General features: G+C 37.7%; 1 pseudogene; it reads left to right on the plus strand.

The window, feature by feature from the left end:
* LOC127561594 (mitochondrial ubiquitin ligase activator of NFKB 1-like) overlaps positions 1 to 12,822 on the plus strand; it is a 41,595-nt pseudogene extending 28,773 nt beyond the window's left edge.
* Positions 12,823 to 15,341: the final 2,519 nt, after the last annotated feature.

A 15,341-nucleotide genomic window follows, 5' to 3' on the forward strand; every position in this document is an offset into this window, starting at 1 on the left:
TTTTTTTTTTTTTTTTTTTTAATTGAACTGAAATGAAGGCTGCCCATACAGACTCCAAGAAAACTGATCAAGAGAACACTACATTTTGGCGCCCAAACAGGAACTGCAAAATCCTGAGTTCAGTGAAAAAGTCTCTGATCCTGATTTCAGTGGAAAAGTCTCTGTGACCCCGAAATTAGGGTGAGTACAAGAAGGAAACTTTGTAAAGGGTTAAACTAGTGCTTCAGCTGAACAGCCTTCTTTTCCAATTCAAGGAAAATATGTTGAAAGCTTGGTTAAACAAACAAAAAATAGATTTATTGCAATTTGGGAGCAGAACATTGAACTTTTAGAAATATTACAATACACATCTCCTTGGTTCTCAAAGGAAAAAGAATTAGATCCAGAGGAGTGGAAATTAGGAGGAAAGCAACTATGTGAATACTACAAGGATAATGGACCTGACTCAATTTCTAAAGAAACATTTTATACATGTAACTTAATACAATTGGCTTTAAGACATTATATAAATATTAGAATAACAAAAAAGAAGAAAGAGCAGAAGGGGGAGGATCCAGACAAACTAGGTGAAAAGGATGAAGAATTAGACAAGAAAAGAGTTCAGTACAATTCTTATGAAATGAAGGAGTGTGGTGCTTCACAGAAGGAGCCATTAGGGCATTCCCCAGCTGCTGACCTACTCCCCTCAATTAATCCTTCATGGGTAGAGGGAGGAGGAGGGGGAGGGGCAGTGACACAATCAGCACCATTTATGAAGCAGCCTATGACAAGATTACAAAAGGTATTAATTAAAGCTAAAAAATAAAGACAAGATATACCTGTTATAAAATAAATGCATACCCTGTAATCGAAGAGTTGGAAGGAGACGATAAGCTTCTTTTGATCTGGAAAAAAATAAAGATTTGAAAAAGAGTTGCACTATTTATGGGTCTACATCATCTTATGTTAAGATGGTATTAGAGAATTTGGCTAATGAAATTTTAACCCCTAGTGATTAGAAATCCATAGCAAGGACATGTTTAGAACCTGAACAAAACTTGTTGTGGCTTTCTGAGTATAGTGAACTATGCAGGATACAAGCCCAATGCAATAAGCAAAAGAGAGTCAATATACAAATCACCTTTGACTAACTAGCAGGTAAAGGTCAATATGCAGACACTTTAGCACATATTAATTACCCTATAGCACATATGAACAAATTGCTGCTGCTGCTTATAAAAGCATGTGGCTCCCTCCCAGGAAAAGATCGAGAGGAAGCCTTCACAAAAATAGAACAAGGTAACAAATGAACCTTTTGCTGATTTTGTGGGACCACTACAGACAGCTGTCATGCAAACTATTGGTGAAAATGCAGCTACAGAAATTATGATAAGACAACTGGCTAAGGACAATGCTAATGAGGTTTATAGAAGAATTATATAGGGACTACACAAAGATGCTCCTTTAGAGGAGATCATAAGATGCTGTGTCACAATGGGCACAAATGCTTAATATACCTAGGCTATGATGCAAAATATGGGAAGATAGGGTCCCTCTTGGCAAGGGTCTTCCAGAGAAACTTGTTGATCCATTCAGTGTGGTAAAATAGAGCATCTGAAAGCTCAATGTAGGCAAAGAGATAGAGTGAGAAAACAGGGTGAGAGAATAAGATCCAAAACCCTATGCCCAAAATGCAACTGAGGTTACCACTGGTCTTCAGAATGTAGATTAACCCAGGAAAAATGAGAGGCAGGGCCCAGCTCCAAGGTCCCAAACAAAAAAACAGGTGGGGCATGATGGAAGTGAGGTTACACCCAGAGAGTCTTTAGAAGTTCAGGATTCTGATATACTCAATCATCCAAAAAGAAATCAGGTGGCAGAAAGGGATTACATGATCAATCAGTCAAAAAGCAATCAGATAGGATAAAGGGATTACAAATGGAGAAAATATAGGTTTTTTAACCCAACAGAAGGGTAGTGTCCAGCGTGAGCAGCCCTAATGTAATTGCCAGGTGATATGGAGAGAAAGTGGTAAATGGAAGGGACTAGATAGGTCAACTGCTTGGGAATAAGAGTTTGCTTATATCTCTACAGATGGAGAAGGAATCAGATGGGTGACAATGAGCCGTATTCGCCTTGTCCATCAAAGAGAGATAGAAAAAGATTAAAAAAAACATCAAAACAAAGAAAACCTAAAAAACATCTGACACTGAAATAGCATGGTTGATAATGAGATTGTCACAGAGCTTCAAAACCAGCAGGAATTCTTGGGTTTCCTGAGATTTTAAAAAAAAAAGAAAAAAAGAGATAAGACTGTTGATAAGACTGTTACAGAACTTCAGAACCAGCAGGAATCATTGAATTTCCTGAAAGAAAAAAAAATTGTTGATACAACTGTTGCAGAACTTCAAAATCAGCAGGAATCATTGGATTCCCTGAGATGAAAAATTGTTGATGAAACTATTGCAGGATTTCAAAGCTTGCAGGAATAAATGGATTCCGTACACATGTGAAGTAATGAACAATAGATTCCTTTTGGATTATTTCTAGGACTTATGGACATGTATAATTCCTCATGTTGATTTGTGTTATTTGTCACATCACTACTGGCCTGTAGAGGGCTGAAACTCTTGAGTCAATACACTGATATTAGGACAGTCAAGCACTTGAGGCTAATTACTGATAGGAAAATACTCTATGGGCATATGCTTGGAAAATGGCCCTTCCCACTATCCTGTGCTGGCTCAATGATTGGTGTATACAGAGGATTCTAGGAGGGATTAGGGGATGGAGTAAGACCAGCCAGGGTCATTTTTTGTGGTAGATGAGGAAGAAGGCAGTTGCAGAAATTCTACTTCCATCCTGTTCACTTCGTCTTCTTTTTTTTTTTTTAGTGAATGCTACCAAACATTTATTTTTTTTTCAGATTTATTTGTTTATTTTTTTATTTTATAATAACTTTTTATTGACAGAACCATGCCAGGGTAATTTTTTACAACATTATCCCTTGCACTCATTTCTTTTCCGATTTTTCCCCTTCCTTCCTCCACTCCCTCCCCTAGATGGCAAGCAGTCCTATATATGTTTTTTATACAGCAAAATATCTGTTTGGACATGTATACATACATTGTATTTAACTTATACTTCAACATATTTAATATGTATTGGTCAACCTGACATCTGGGGGAAGAAGTGGGAGGAAGGAGGGGAAAAGTTGGAATGAAAGGTCTTGCAATTGTCAATGCTGAAAAATCACCCATGCATATATCTTGTAAATACAAAGCTACAATAAAAAAAGAAAATATAGCCTACCTGAAAAATAGATCCAGAAGAGACAATTTAAAAATTACTGACCTACCTGAGTGCTATCACCAAAAAAGAGCTTTAATATCATTCAACAAGATATCATTGAGGAAAATTGCCTCACTATTCTAGAAACAAAGGGAGAAATATTGATTGAAACAATGCATCAATAATGTTTGGAAAGAAATTCCACAAGGAGAATCCAAAGGAACAGTGTTGCAAAACCAAAACTATAATCTCAAGTTAAAAATACGGCAAGGTACCAGGCAAAAATAATTAAAATATCAAGGAACAAGAGTCTGGATTAGCCAATGTCCGGCAGCTCATTTATAAAGGATCAAAAGTCCTGGACTACTATATTCTGGGAGGCAAAGGACCTGGGCTTAAAATGAGAATTAACTACCCAGAGAGATTCAGCATGATCTTTCAGATGAGAATACAGAATTGTAATGAAGTAAAAGACTTTCAATCACTTCTATTGAAAAAAAAAAAAAAACGCAGAACTAAAGATAAATTTTGATCTACAAACACAGGATGCAAGAGAACCATAGAAAGGGTAAACAGGAGGAAAATATATATTATTTAAACGTTAAACTGTTTACATCCCTGGATGGGAAAACAATATTTGTAACTCATGAGAGGTGTATCTATCACTGGGGCAGACAGAAGAGGCATTACATGGACTAAGGGAATGATTTTGAATGGACTCTGATGTAATGATAGCAAAGAAAAAGCCATAAAGGGGTCAAAAATTTTGTACTGTGAAAAGAGGAAAGGAATGGTATAATGGGACAATTAGATCACATGAAGAGGTACAAAAAATTATTACAATAGAGGAGAAAAAGAAAGGGGTTTGAGCATTGTCTGAACTTTGATCTTATCAGTTTTAGCTCAGAGGGAATAACTTAACCATTACATTGGTATAGAAATTTACCTATCCCTATAAAGAACTAGGAAAATGAGGAAAAGGAAAGGGAAGGATACAAGGAAGAACAGGAATATTAGGTGGGGAAGTAAGATAAGAGGAAGAGGTGATCAGAGATAAAGAAGTAGGTGGGTTGAGTAAAAAAAAATATGACTGAGGATAGGATGGAAAGAGATAACAAAAGTATATAGAGGGGAGAAAATAGGGTGAAGGGAAATACAGAGCTGGTAATGAAAACTATGAATGTGAATGGGATGAACTCTCCCATAAAATTGAAGCAAATAGCAGAGTGGATTAAAAAATGGAATCCTACCATATGTTGTTTACAAGAGATACATTTGACACAGAGATACACATACAGAGTAAAGGTAAAATGCTGGAATTGAATTTATTATGCTTCAGCTGAAATTAAAAAAAAAAAAGCAGGGGTAGCCATTCTGAGCTCATTTAAAGCAAATATAAAAATAAAACTTATTAAAAAAGATAAGGAACGAAAGTACATCTTGATAAAGGTTACCTTAATTAATGAAGTAATAATGATATTAAATGTATATGTACCAAGTAGTAGAACAGGCAAATTCTTAGATAGTTTAAGCCAGTTTCAGAAAGAAATAGCAAAACTATTCTAGTGGAGAATTTCAATCTTCTCTCAGAATCAGACAAATTCATCCACAAAAGAAACAAGAAAGGAACTAGGGAGGTTAATAGGATTCTAGAAAACCAAGTTATAATAGACATCAGGAAAACATTTCATAGGGACAAAATAATACACTTTTTTCTTGGCAGTATATGTCATCTACACAAAAATTCACCATATACTATGGCATAAAACTTTACAATCAAATGCAGAAAGGCAGAAATAATAAATGCATTCTTTTCAGTCCACAATGCAATACAAATTATAAAGAGCCAGGGAAAGATAGGCTAAAAACCACTTGGAAATTAAACAATCTAATTGTAAAGAATGATTGCATCAAAGAACAAAACACTCCTAAGCTGAAAATCTTGTCTCATATTTTACTTCAAAAAATTTGAGGCCATTAACTAAGAGTTCTATTTTTCTCTTTCTCCTTTTCTTCTTATTTCATATCAGATGATTTCTATCATTGTCTCTTCCCTTAACCCTTTTGTCACATGAACTCCTCTATCTTTATAAACAATCTCATTTCAATCATATCCTTCAATGTTTTGCACCTTCCATTTCCCCCTCTATCACTTTTCTGAATTACTTGCTATTTACTATTTCCTTACCTACTGCCTGCCATTGTTGATTCCACTTTGTCTCATCTCCCTATGTTTAAGCAGTTGTCAAAACCTGAGGATTTTGTGATAACATCTTTTAAAAGTACAACCTTCTCTACTTTGATACTGCCACCACCCTGGTGGAGACTCTTATAATGTTACATCTGTACTATTTCAATAGCTTGCTTATTGTTCTACTTACCATATGTCTCTATGCAGTCTGGAACATCTTCCATTCAGCTGCCAAAAGATTTTTTTTATTTTTATAAAACTACTCCAATTGCATCCTCATCTCTACCCTATCCCTGCCCACTCAATAAACTCCAGTAACTCCCCATGAATTCTAAGTTCAAATACAATAATCTCTGTTGTATTCAAAGACCTTCATAACTTAGTAACCCTGCCATACCCAAATACTTTACGATTCTCTAGAGACCTAATATTTGTCATACATTCTTTGATCTGCTGACATTCAATCAATCATCTCTCAGTTCTGGACATTTTCACTATCTCCCATGTCTGGAATGTTTTCATTTTCATTCCTCATCTCTGAATCTTGGCTTCTCTGGCTTCTTTCACATCCCAGATAAACCTTCATCATCTATGGGATATTTTCCCAATTTCTAATTTTCCCTTATTTCTAATGTGTTCTCTTCTTTAATTTAGCATCCTCATTCATTCTGTACACAGTACATATTTGTTTGCTTATTGCCTCTTTGATTAGTTGGTTGTAGAGATTATTCTTCATCTTTAGAAGCAGGATTGAACAGGATGGAAGCAGAATCTCCACGACCTCCTTCTCCCTCGTCTACTGTCAAGGGTGACCCTGACTAGTCTTACTCCACCCCCTAGTCCCTCCTACAATCATCTGTATACACCAATCATTGAGCCAGCACAGGATAGTGGGAAGGACTATTTTCCAAGCATATGCCCTTAGAGTATTGTCCAATCAGTAGTTAGCCTCAAGTGCTTGGCAGTCCTGACCTCAATGCATCGACTCAATAGTTTCAGCCCTCTACAGTCTGTGTAAAAAGCCTTTTTCCTTTCTTTACATTCATATCATTCAGCACCATTTGTGGCACTTAATAGACACTTAAATGCTTTCTGACTGACTAAAAAATCAATTATGTTTATGTATAAAATACAGTTATGTTATATACAATTATATGTTTATGTGTTAATATTATGATGTAGGATATTCAGAGAAGACAATTACTTCTGGTGTGAGGACTCTTCATCCCTTTTCAGGATTACTTTCCAACTTTAATGTCCAGCTGATTCCCTCAACTCACACCTTTAGCTCCAAGAAACTGTAGCATGTGTTTCAGCCACACTCTAGTAAACTGGTTCAGCAGATAAGATAAACCAGGTTTAGAGAAACCAAGGGTCTCAAAGTCATTTGTGTCTTAGAGAGGTGTGTCTATTCCAAGTGTATGAATATTTTCCCCAGTGGAACAAAGAGATGAGAACAATTTGTGCTAAGTGAATGAAGATGACTGTAGTAGGTGCTATGGAGTATTTAGAGTCTGGTTAGCCATTGAAGATACCAAGGTCATCCACTGCATCTTGAGCCATTTTCAGTCTTTTTGACTTTTGTCCCTGGACTTTGATGACTCTGAAAGATAGACTGCGGCCAATTTGGCATAATTCTGCCTCATTTAATTTCAATTTATGTATGATTCAAAAGACATCACCCCTTCTATTTTACCATTTTTACCTATGTTGAAGTCCTGTGGATCAGGAAGGTGCAGATACATTGGGAATCATTAGTCACAACTCTGCCCACAATGGTCTAAAGCAGCAATGAGACTGGCATAGATTGCATAGGTTTTGCAATCAAACCAATCTAGTCAATAAGCCTGCATGCTTACCAAAAGACTTAATGACATATTCAAGTGATTATTCCTTCCAGGAAAGTATCACTTCAACATTAACAGTGCATATGTGCTCACCCTGACAAACTCTGATGAGGTCAAAGAAACATTTTAGAAAATTTAAAGACTATCATCATCAATGTGCTAAAAGAATATGAGTTTATAATTTTGGGTGACTTTAATGGAAGAGTAAAGCACAGACTATCAGACACAGCAGGGAATCCTAGGGAGGAATGAAATTGGAAATGTAGCAATATTCACTTATGACCAAGGACTTATGCATCTCATTATTTTCTCATCAGCAACACTATCTTTAATTTATGTAATTGCAATAAAATTGTGGATGTACCCTTTCAGCAAGTATCATCAGTTAATAAACTATGTTATTGTAAGGAGAAGAGACTCATATTATGTGAGAGAGACAAAGGTGATCTGTGACTCAGAGTGCTAGGCTGATCATAAACTTATTCTCTCCAAGGTAAACATTCACATTCAACAAAAGTAGCAGCCCCAAAACAAGATAACTATCAGAAGTCGTTATGTCAAGAGATTAGAGTGCTTTTCTGGGAAGGAACAGTTTGTTGCTAACTTGAAAGGAAAGTTGAAACAACCCAGGATTGGCATGGTGAAGCAGAGAAGGGATGAGCAGCTTTCAGAGATGTGGTGTACATCACTGCATTTAATCATCTGGAACAGAATACTGACAAACATGAAGATTAATTTAATGATAGGGATACCAGTTGCTAAATGAAAAGTTGAGAACTACACAGGATTTGCCAGGAGGATAGTCCATCTGTCTTTAAGAAGGCATTGTTTAATTTCATCAGAAGTAAAGTGCATGTGAAACTGAGAGAGGCAACATTTTTGGCTCAGTAAGATGGCAGATGAAATTTCATTTTTTGATGATTATAACAAGCCAAATATTTTTTCTGATGCCTTGTAGGCAATGTATGGGCCAAAGACCTACTGTAAATTTCAATTATTGAGTACTGATTGAGCCACATTGATTTGTGATAAGGATATGGTCCTGGAGAGATGGATTGAACAATAACATGGTTTTCTCCACAGAGAAAAACAAAATAACACTGTTAATTAATCATTAAATAATACTAATTAATTAATTGATAACAAAGTCAATGGCATTTTACCTCAAGTTGAAGATAATCCCTTTTCTACTCAAATTTTCACATGAAGAAGAGTTATTAAATGAAATTAGGCTCCTTTTATGTTGCAAAGCATCTGGTGATGATTCTGTTTGAATGGAGATTTATAAATTGGGTGGTCTTCTGATCATAAAAAAACTTATGAAAATTTTCTAGTTTACATGGCAAAAAGGGGTTAACTCCCAGAATTCAAGGATGCTTTCATTTTCTATTTTTCTAAAGGAAAAGGAAAAGGATTTTCCTGTGACAATTACAGAGGAATTTCTCTTAAACTCATTGCTGGCAAAAATTCTTTTTTAAAAATTTTCTTTATTTACAAAATATATGCATGGGTAATTTTTCAACATTGACCTTTGCCAAACCATCTGTTCTAACTTTTCCCCTCCTTCCCCTCACCCCCTCCCCTAGATGGCAGGTAGTCCAATACATGTTAAATATGTTAAAGTATATGTTAAATCAAACATATGTATACATATTTATAGTTATCTTGCTGCACAAGAAAAATTGGATCTAGAAAGAAAAAAAAAAACTAAGAAACAAAACAAAAATGCAAGCAAATAATAACAGAAAGAGTTGAAATTCTATGTTGTGGTCCACACTCATTTCCCATGGTTCTTTCTCAGAGTATAGCTGAATCTCTTCATTACTGAACAATTGGAACTGGTTTGAATCATCTCATTGTTGAAGAGAGCCACATCCATAAGAGTTGATCATCGTATAATCTTGTTGTTGCTGTGTATAATGATTTCCTGGTTCTGCTCATTTCACCCAATATCAATTCGTGTAAGTCTCTCCAAGCTTCTCTGAAATCATCTTACTGGTCATTTCTTACAGAACAATAATATTCCATAACATTCATATAACATAATTTATTCAGCCATTCTCCAGTTGATGGGCATTCATTCAATTTCCAGTTTCTAGTTACTACAAAAAGGGCTGCCACAAACATTTTTACATATACAGGCCCCTTTCCCTCCTTAAGATCTCTTTGGGATATAAGCCCAATAGTAACACTGCTGGATCAAAGAGTATGCACAGTTTGATAACTTTTTGAGCATAGTTCCAAATTGCTCTCCATAATGGTTGCATTCGTTCACAATTCCACCAACAATGTAGCAGCATCCCAGTTTTCCCACATCCTCTCCAACATTTGTCATTATTTTTTTCTGACAATCTGAGACAATCTGAGACTTGAGACTTTCTGACAATCTTTAGACAATCTGAGAGGGTCTTAATTTGCATTTCTCTATTCAATAATGATTTGGAGTACTTTTCCATATGACCAGAAATAGTTTTAATTTCTCATTTGAAAATTATCTGTTCATAACCTTTGACCATTTATTTATCCCCAGTTTATGCCCATTACAAATTATGCTTGCTGATAGTTTTAAATAGATGGCACTGACTATTTTAAGGAAAAGTCCATTTATTCCTATACTCTCTAGTGTTTTTAATTTGAATTTGTTTTGGATTGTATCAAATGCTTTTTCTGTATTTATTGAGATGATCATATAGTTTTTGTTAATTTAGTTACTGATATAGTCAATTATGCTAATAGTTTTCCTAATATTAAACCAGCCCTGCATTCCTGGTATAAATCCTACTTGGTCAGGGTATATTAGCCTGAGGATGATTTTCTGTAATATTTTTGCTAATATTTTATTTAAGATTTTTGCATCAATATTCATTAAGGAAATTCATTAAGGAAAGAAAGTTTATAATTTCCTCTCTTTTCATTCTACCTTTTTTAGATATAAGTACCATGTCTGTGTCATAAAAGTAAATAGGTAGGACTCCTTCACTCCCTATTTTTTCAAATAATTTATATAGTATTGGGGTTAATTGTTCTTTAAATGTGATCACCTCCTTTTTGGGCTTGTCCCCTCCCTGAGAAGTCAGGGATGGCATGACCACCTGTGTTCCAAAACAAAAGAAACTAGGAGATGTAAAGGGCTGAAACTCTGAACAGATACACTGGAATCGGACAACTGAGTGCTTAAGGCTAATTACCTATAGTTCAATAACTCTATTAGCATATGCTTGGAAAAATGGCCCTTCTCACTATTCCTTGCTGTCTTGATCTTTTGGTGTATACAGATAATCGTAGGAGGGATTGGGGGTGGAGTGAGACAAGCCGGAGTCACTTTGGAGGAGGATGAGAAGGGAGGTTGGTGGAGAGCTTGTGGAAGTTTTGTCCATCCCCTTCACTTCTCCCTCTAAAGACCAAGGACTTTTGCTTATCTTTATTCTATACCCATAACAGAAATACAGTTCTCAAGAGTTCTTTTTACCTTTTTATTCTTCTCTTGAATCCTGTAATTGGAGGTTAAAATTTTTGTTTAGCTCTAGTTTTTTTCATCACAAATAAATGGCATTCACCTGTTTCATTGAATGCCCATCTTCTTACCTGGAAAAAAAAATGTCAGTTAATGAGGCGATTTCTTTTTGGCTGCATCCTTAGTTTTTTTCATCACAAATAAATAGCATTCACCTGTTTCATTGAATGCCCATCTTCTTACCTGGAAAAAAAAATGTCAGTTTAGTGAGGCGATTTCTTTTTGGCTGCATCCCAAGTTCCTTTGCCTTTTGGAATATGGGATTCTAGACCCTTGGATCCTTTAATGTGGAAGCTGCTAGAGCCTGAATAATCTTTATTGTGGCTACTTGATAGTTGAATTTTGTTGTTGTTGTTGTTGTTTGTTTGCTTATAATATTTTTTCCTTTGGCCGATATTTCTGAAATTTAGAAATGATATTCCTTAGAGTTTTAATTTTGGGGTCTCTTTCAGGAGATGCTTGATGAATTCTTTCAGTGGCTATTTTAGCTTCTGATTCTATGACATCTGGGTAGTTCTCTTTGATGATTTCCTAAAAAATAGTATCTAGGTTCTTTTTCTCATCATGATTTTCAGGGAGTCCAACAATCCTTAAATTATGTCTCTAAGATCTATTTTACAAGTCTGTTGCTTTCCCAAGTAGATATTTAATATTTTTTCTATTTTTTCTTTCTTTCTTTTCTTTCTTTTTTTTGGTTTTGCTTGACTGATTCTTGATGTCTTGAGTCACTCATTTCCATTTTTTCAGTTATTTTTAATGAAGCAATTTCTTCATTAAATTTTTCTACTTCTTTTTTTATTTGGATAATTGAGTTTTTAAATGAGTTGTTTTGTTCTATTGATTTTTTTTTCCATTTCACAATATTTAAAAAATGAGTTATTTTCTGCCAGCCCAACCTGAGAGCGGGAGTGTTGGCCAGGGTGAGGTATCAGAGAAAGCACCACGGATAAAAGCAGATGGCCCTCAGAGGTCTAGCTTATCTTGCTGGGCACCAGCTCGGCTGTGGCTGCCGCTCTATACTCCGTGTATCGGCACAAGATCAAGGCAGCATGAACTTAAGGGAGCCAAAAAAAAATTCATTTGGGTGAAGATTTGAAGATAATTCTTACTGATGGTCCTGGGAAGTGTGTGCCTTATGCTGTCATTGAAGGAGCTGTGCATTCTGTTAAGGAGACCCTTACCAGCCAGTTTGTAGAAAACTGCAAAGGAGTAATTCAGAGATTGACCCTCCAGGAGCACAAGATGGTGTGGAATAGTATAACCCACTTCTGGAATGACTGTGAAAAAATCATCCACCAAAGAACAAATACAGTGCCTTTTGACTTGGTGCCCCATGAGGAAGGCATAGGTGTTGCAGTTGAGTCCTGAAGCCCCTGGACTCAGCTGACCTTGGCTTGGAAACATTGCATGAGAAGTTCCACCCCATAATCCAGTCCTTCACTGATGTGATTGGTCACTAAATCAGTGGGGAGCAGAACAAAGGCATCCAGGAGATGGAGGAGATGTTCAAGGTGGGGGCCACCATCATGGACATGCGGGAGCTGGTGCTTGACAACAATTCCATCCACCTGCAGCCTCCCAAACAGGGCCTCCAGTACTACCTGAGCAGCCAGGATTTCAACACCCTCCTGCAGAGGCAGGAGTCTAGTGTCAAGCTCTGGAAAATCCTGACTGTCATCTTTGGCTTTGCCAACTGCACCACCCTCTTCTTCATCCTGCAGAGGCAATACCTGCACCAGCAAGAGTGGCTGCGGATGAAGCAGATGTAGGAGGAGTTCTGGCTCCATGAGGTGAGGTTGCTAGGGGCAGCCACCAATGAGGAGAGGAAGACTCTCAAAAAAATTTATGTCGTGTGTCTGAGCAGCATCAAGTCATGTGTCTTTCTGGAGTGCCATCACATCTGCTCATGCAGCAAATGCTACCAGGCTTTGCCCGAGCTAAAGAAGTGCCCTATTAGTAGACAGGAAATCATCCGGATAGTTCCTTTGTACAACAGCTAACTGTTCAGGGATTTGGAGTTTATAGAAGACGTGGTTCTCCTCTTCAATGAATTTTACCAGTCCCTTAGAGAGTCAGCCTGTGATGGCTATTTGTAACTGCCAGGCGACATCCAAGGTGGGAGGGAGAGAGGAAAAAACATCCTGATCTCTTACATACAGCAATGGAGATTAGACACTGAGGCCTGTGAGATTATGCTTTAAATCAAAAAGCAGGAGAGCCAAAGGTCCATCCCTTGGATGGGTATATGTAGCAAAGCCGATTGCACTTTTTCTGCCATTTTTCAGACATGGGGGTTCTGGTGTGTTTGTGTGTGTGTGTGTGAGAGAGAGAGAGTGTGTGTGTGTGTGTGTGTGTGTGTGTATGAATGAGAGAAAAGCCGCTAGACCCTCTTAAACTCACAACCAGTTCTCTTCCTCACTTATGTCTGAGATTTCCCCCCGCATAATTCCCAGTGAGTTATGTGATCCCCATTGGTTTAGGACACAGCTTGGGTTCAGTAACCCAGTTATCCCAGCAGGAGGAAAGGGAAAGCCAGATAGCGAGTGAGGGTTGGGTTTTTCAGAATTGCCTCAGGAAAAGCCTGGGGTCAAAACAGCAGCTGCCAGCTGGTATTAGGCCTCTTTTCTTTTTTCTGCTCCACCACTTGCATATCATTCAGTGATTTTAAGCAAAATTGCCTGGAAATGATATGTTGATGAAGCTTTCCTTCCTCCTCATCCCTTTCATCAACCAGATAAGTGGGATGTGTTTGTACAGGCATGTGGAAAAGTGAGGAAGTGAAACTTTGTCTTGTGCCTTAGGCACAGTAGGCAATAACTTGAAGGACATGTGAGGTGAGAAATCTAAGCAATCTTATGGTGAGAGGGAGCATTGGACTTGGATTTTAAATTCCCCTTCAGCTTTATTGTGTCCCCTGTTAGCTGCCTCTTCCTCAGCACACCCACTGCCTTCCTGGCAGAAGCTGACCTGCAGATGGCAGCCATACACTCCTGAGAAGAGGTCATCAAATCCCTGCCTTCGGGGGACCCTGAAGATCTTCCAGAGCCAGGGAATGATTAGGTGTTGCCCCTCCTTGAGGTGAGGATGGAAAGTGCTCAAGACTTTTAGGAGATCTTTGCATTAGCCTTCTGACTCTGGGAGCATCTTTCACCAATCAGGAAGAGAGTAGCACCAAATTCTTATTTGATCCCCCTTTCGCCTAAGTGAGATGTCCCATGGGTCTGATATTATTACCTCTTCTAGTGTTGCTTTCTCCTTTCCTTGGCTGCTTGAATTTTGTGAGCACCTGCCAGGGGTGGGGAAAATCCCCTTTTCTTGCACTACATCAGCAAGCCAAAGGCTATGTTCCTAGCCTGCCTTGTCTCTCCTTTCCTAATGTCCTGGTTCCTGGTCTCCCCTTGAGAACAGGAATGGCACAATATACCAGTACTATGCAATGTTCCCTTTGGCTTACATGCAGAGAAACAGAGTAAATATTTTATGTTGAAACTGAAAAAAATAAAACAAATGAGTTATTTTCTTTTTCCAGTTCTCAAATTTTGTTCTCCTGGGAGTTCTTTATCTTTTCCAGTTCACATAATCTGTTTCTCAGGGAGATATTTTCTTTTTCCAATCTGTCTTTTAATGAGTTGTATGCTTTTCCCAAACCCTCTTGCAAAGTTTTTATTTATTTTCCTGATTTTTTCTTCTTGCTCTCTTTTAAGAACCTTTTAAATTTCTTCTAGGAGAGCCTTGTGTGGTGAGGACCAGGTTATATCACCCTTTGGGATTTCATCTGGAGTCAATCTGCTTTTATTCTCCTCAGGGTTTGAAATCTGTTCTTCTCTTTCACTATAAAAGCTGTTTATAATTAGAGCTCTCTTTGCTTTTTTACTCATTTAAAAAAAATGGATCTGCTTTTAAGGCAAAGATGTTCCAAGCTTCCTCTACAGACACCCGGAAGCAACAGCGGCTGTTATGAGATCATGCTGACTCACTCCCTGTGCTGGGTGAGTGTGGCCAGATTCCATGAAACTTCAGTGCTTTATCTTTTGTGTTTGTGTTGCATATTTCACAACTCCTCTGCTGATCTACTAGCTTGCAACTAGGGTAGAATAGCCAACTCCATGGTAGAGTCCTCCCTGTAGATTCTCTGCCCCATGGACACAGCGCCCCCTTCCTCCTGCCCCCAACCTGCTCAGCATGTACTGGCCTGTGGTGTGCTTTCCTGATCTGGCTCTGTGGAGCCTGGCCACCTTCCATGCCCACAATGATGAAAACAGACTTTTTCTGTTGATCTTCAGAATTATCTTCTGCAGGTAATTTGCTGCACTCCCAATATTCATGGATTCTGCCAGTCTAGCACTATATCCGAGGTTGAATTTCATAATTAGTGTGAGCATAGTAGGAGAGCTCAGTAAGGAGCATGTGTCCTCGGCTTTTCCCTCTCCCCTCCCCCTGGGCAAAATTCTTAATAGACAGATCATTCAACTCAAAGATGAACATCTACCTGAGAGCCACTGTGATTTGAGAAAGTGTT

This window comes from Antechinus flavipes, chromosome 4 (genome assembly GCF_016432865.1).
Source record: "Antechinus flavipes isolate AdamAnt ecotype Samford, QLD, Australia chromosome 4, AdamAnt_v2, whole genome shotgun sequence".
Taxonomy (NCBI): Eukaryota; Metazoa; Chordata; class Mammalia; order Dasyuromorphia; family Dasyuridae; genus Antechinus; species Antechinus flavipes.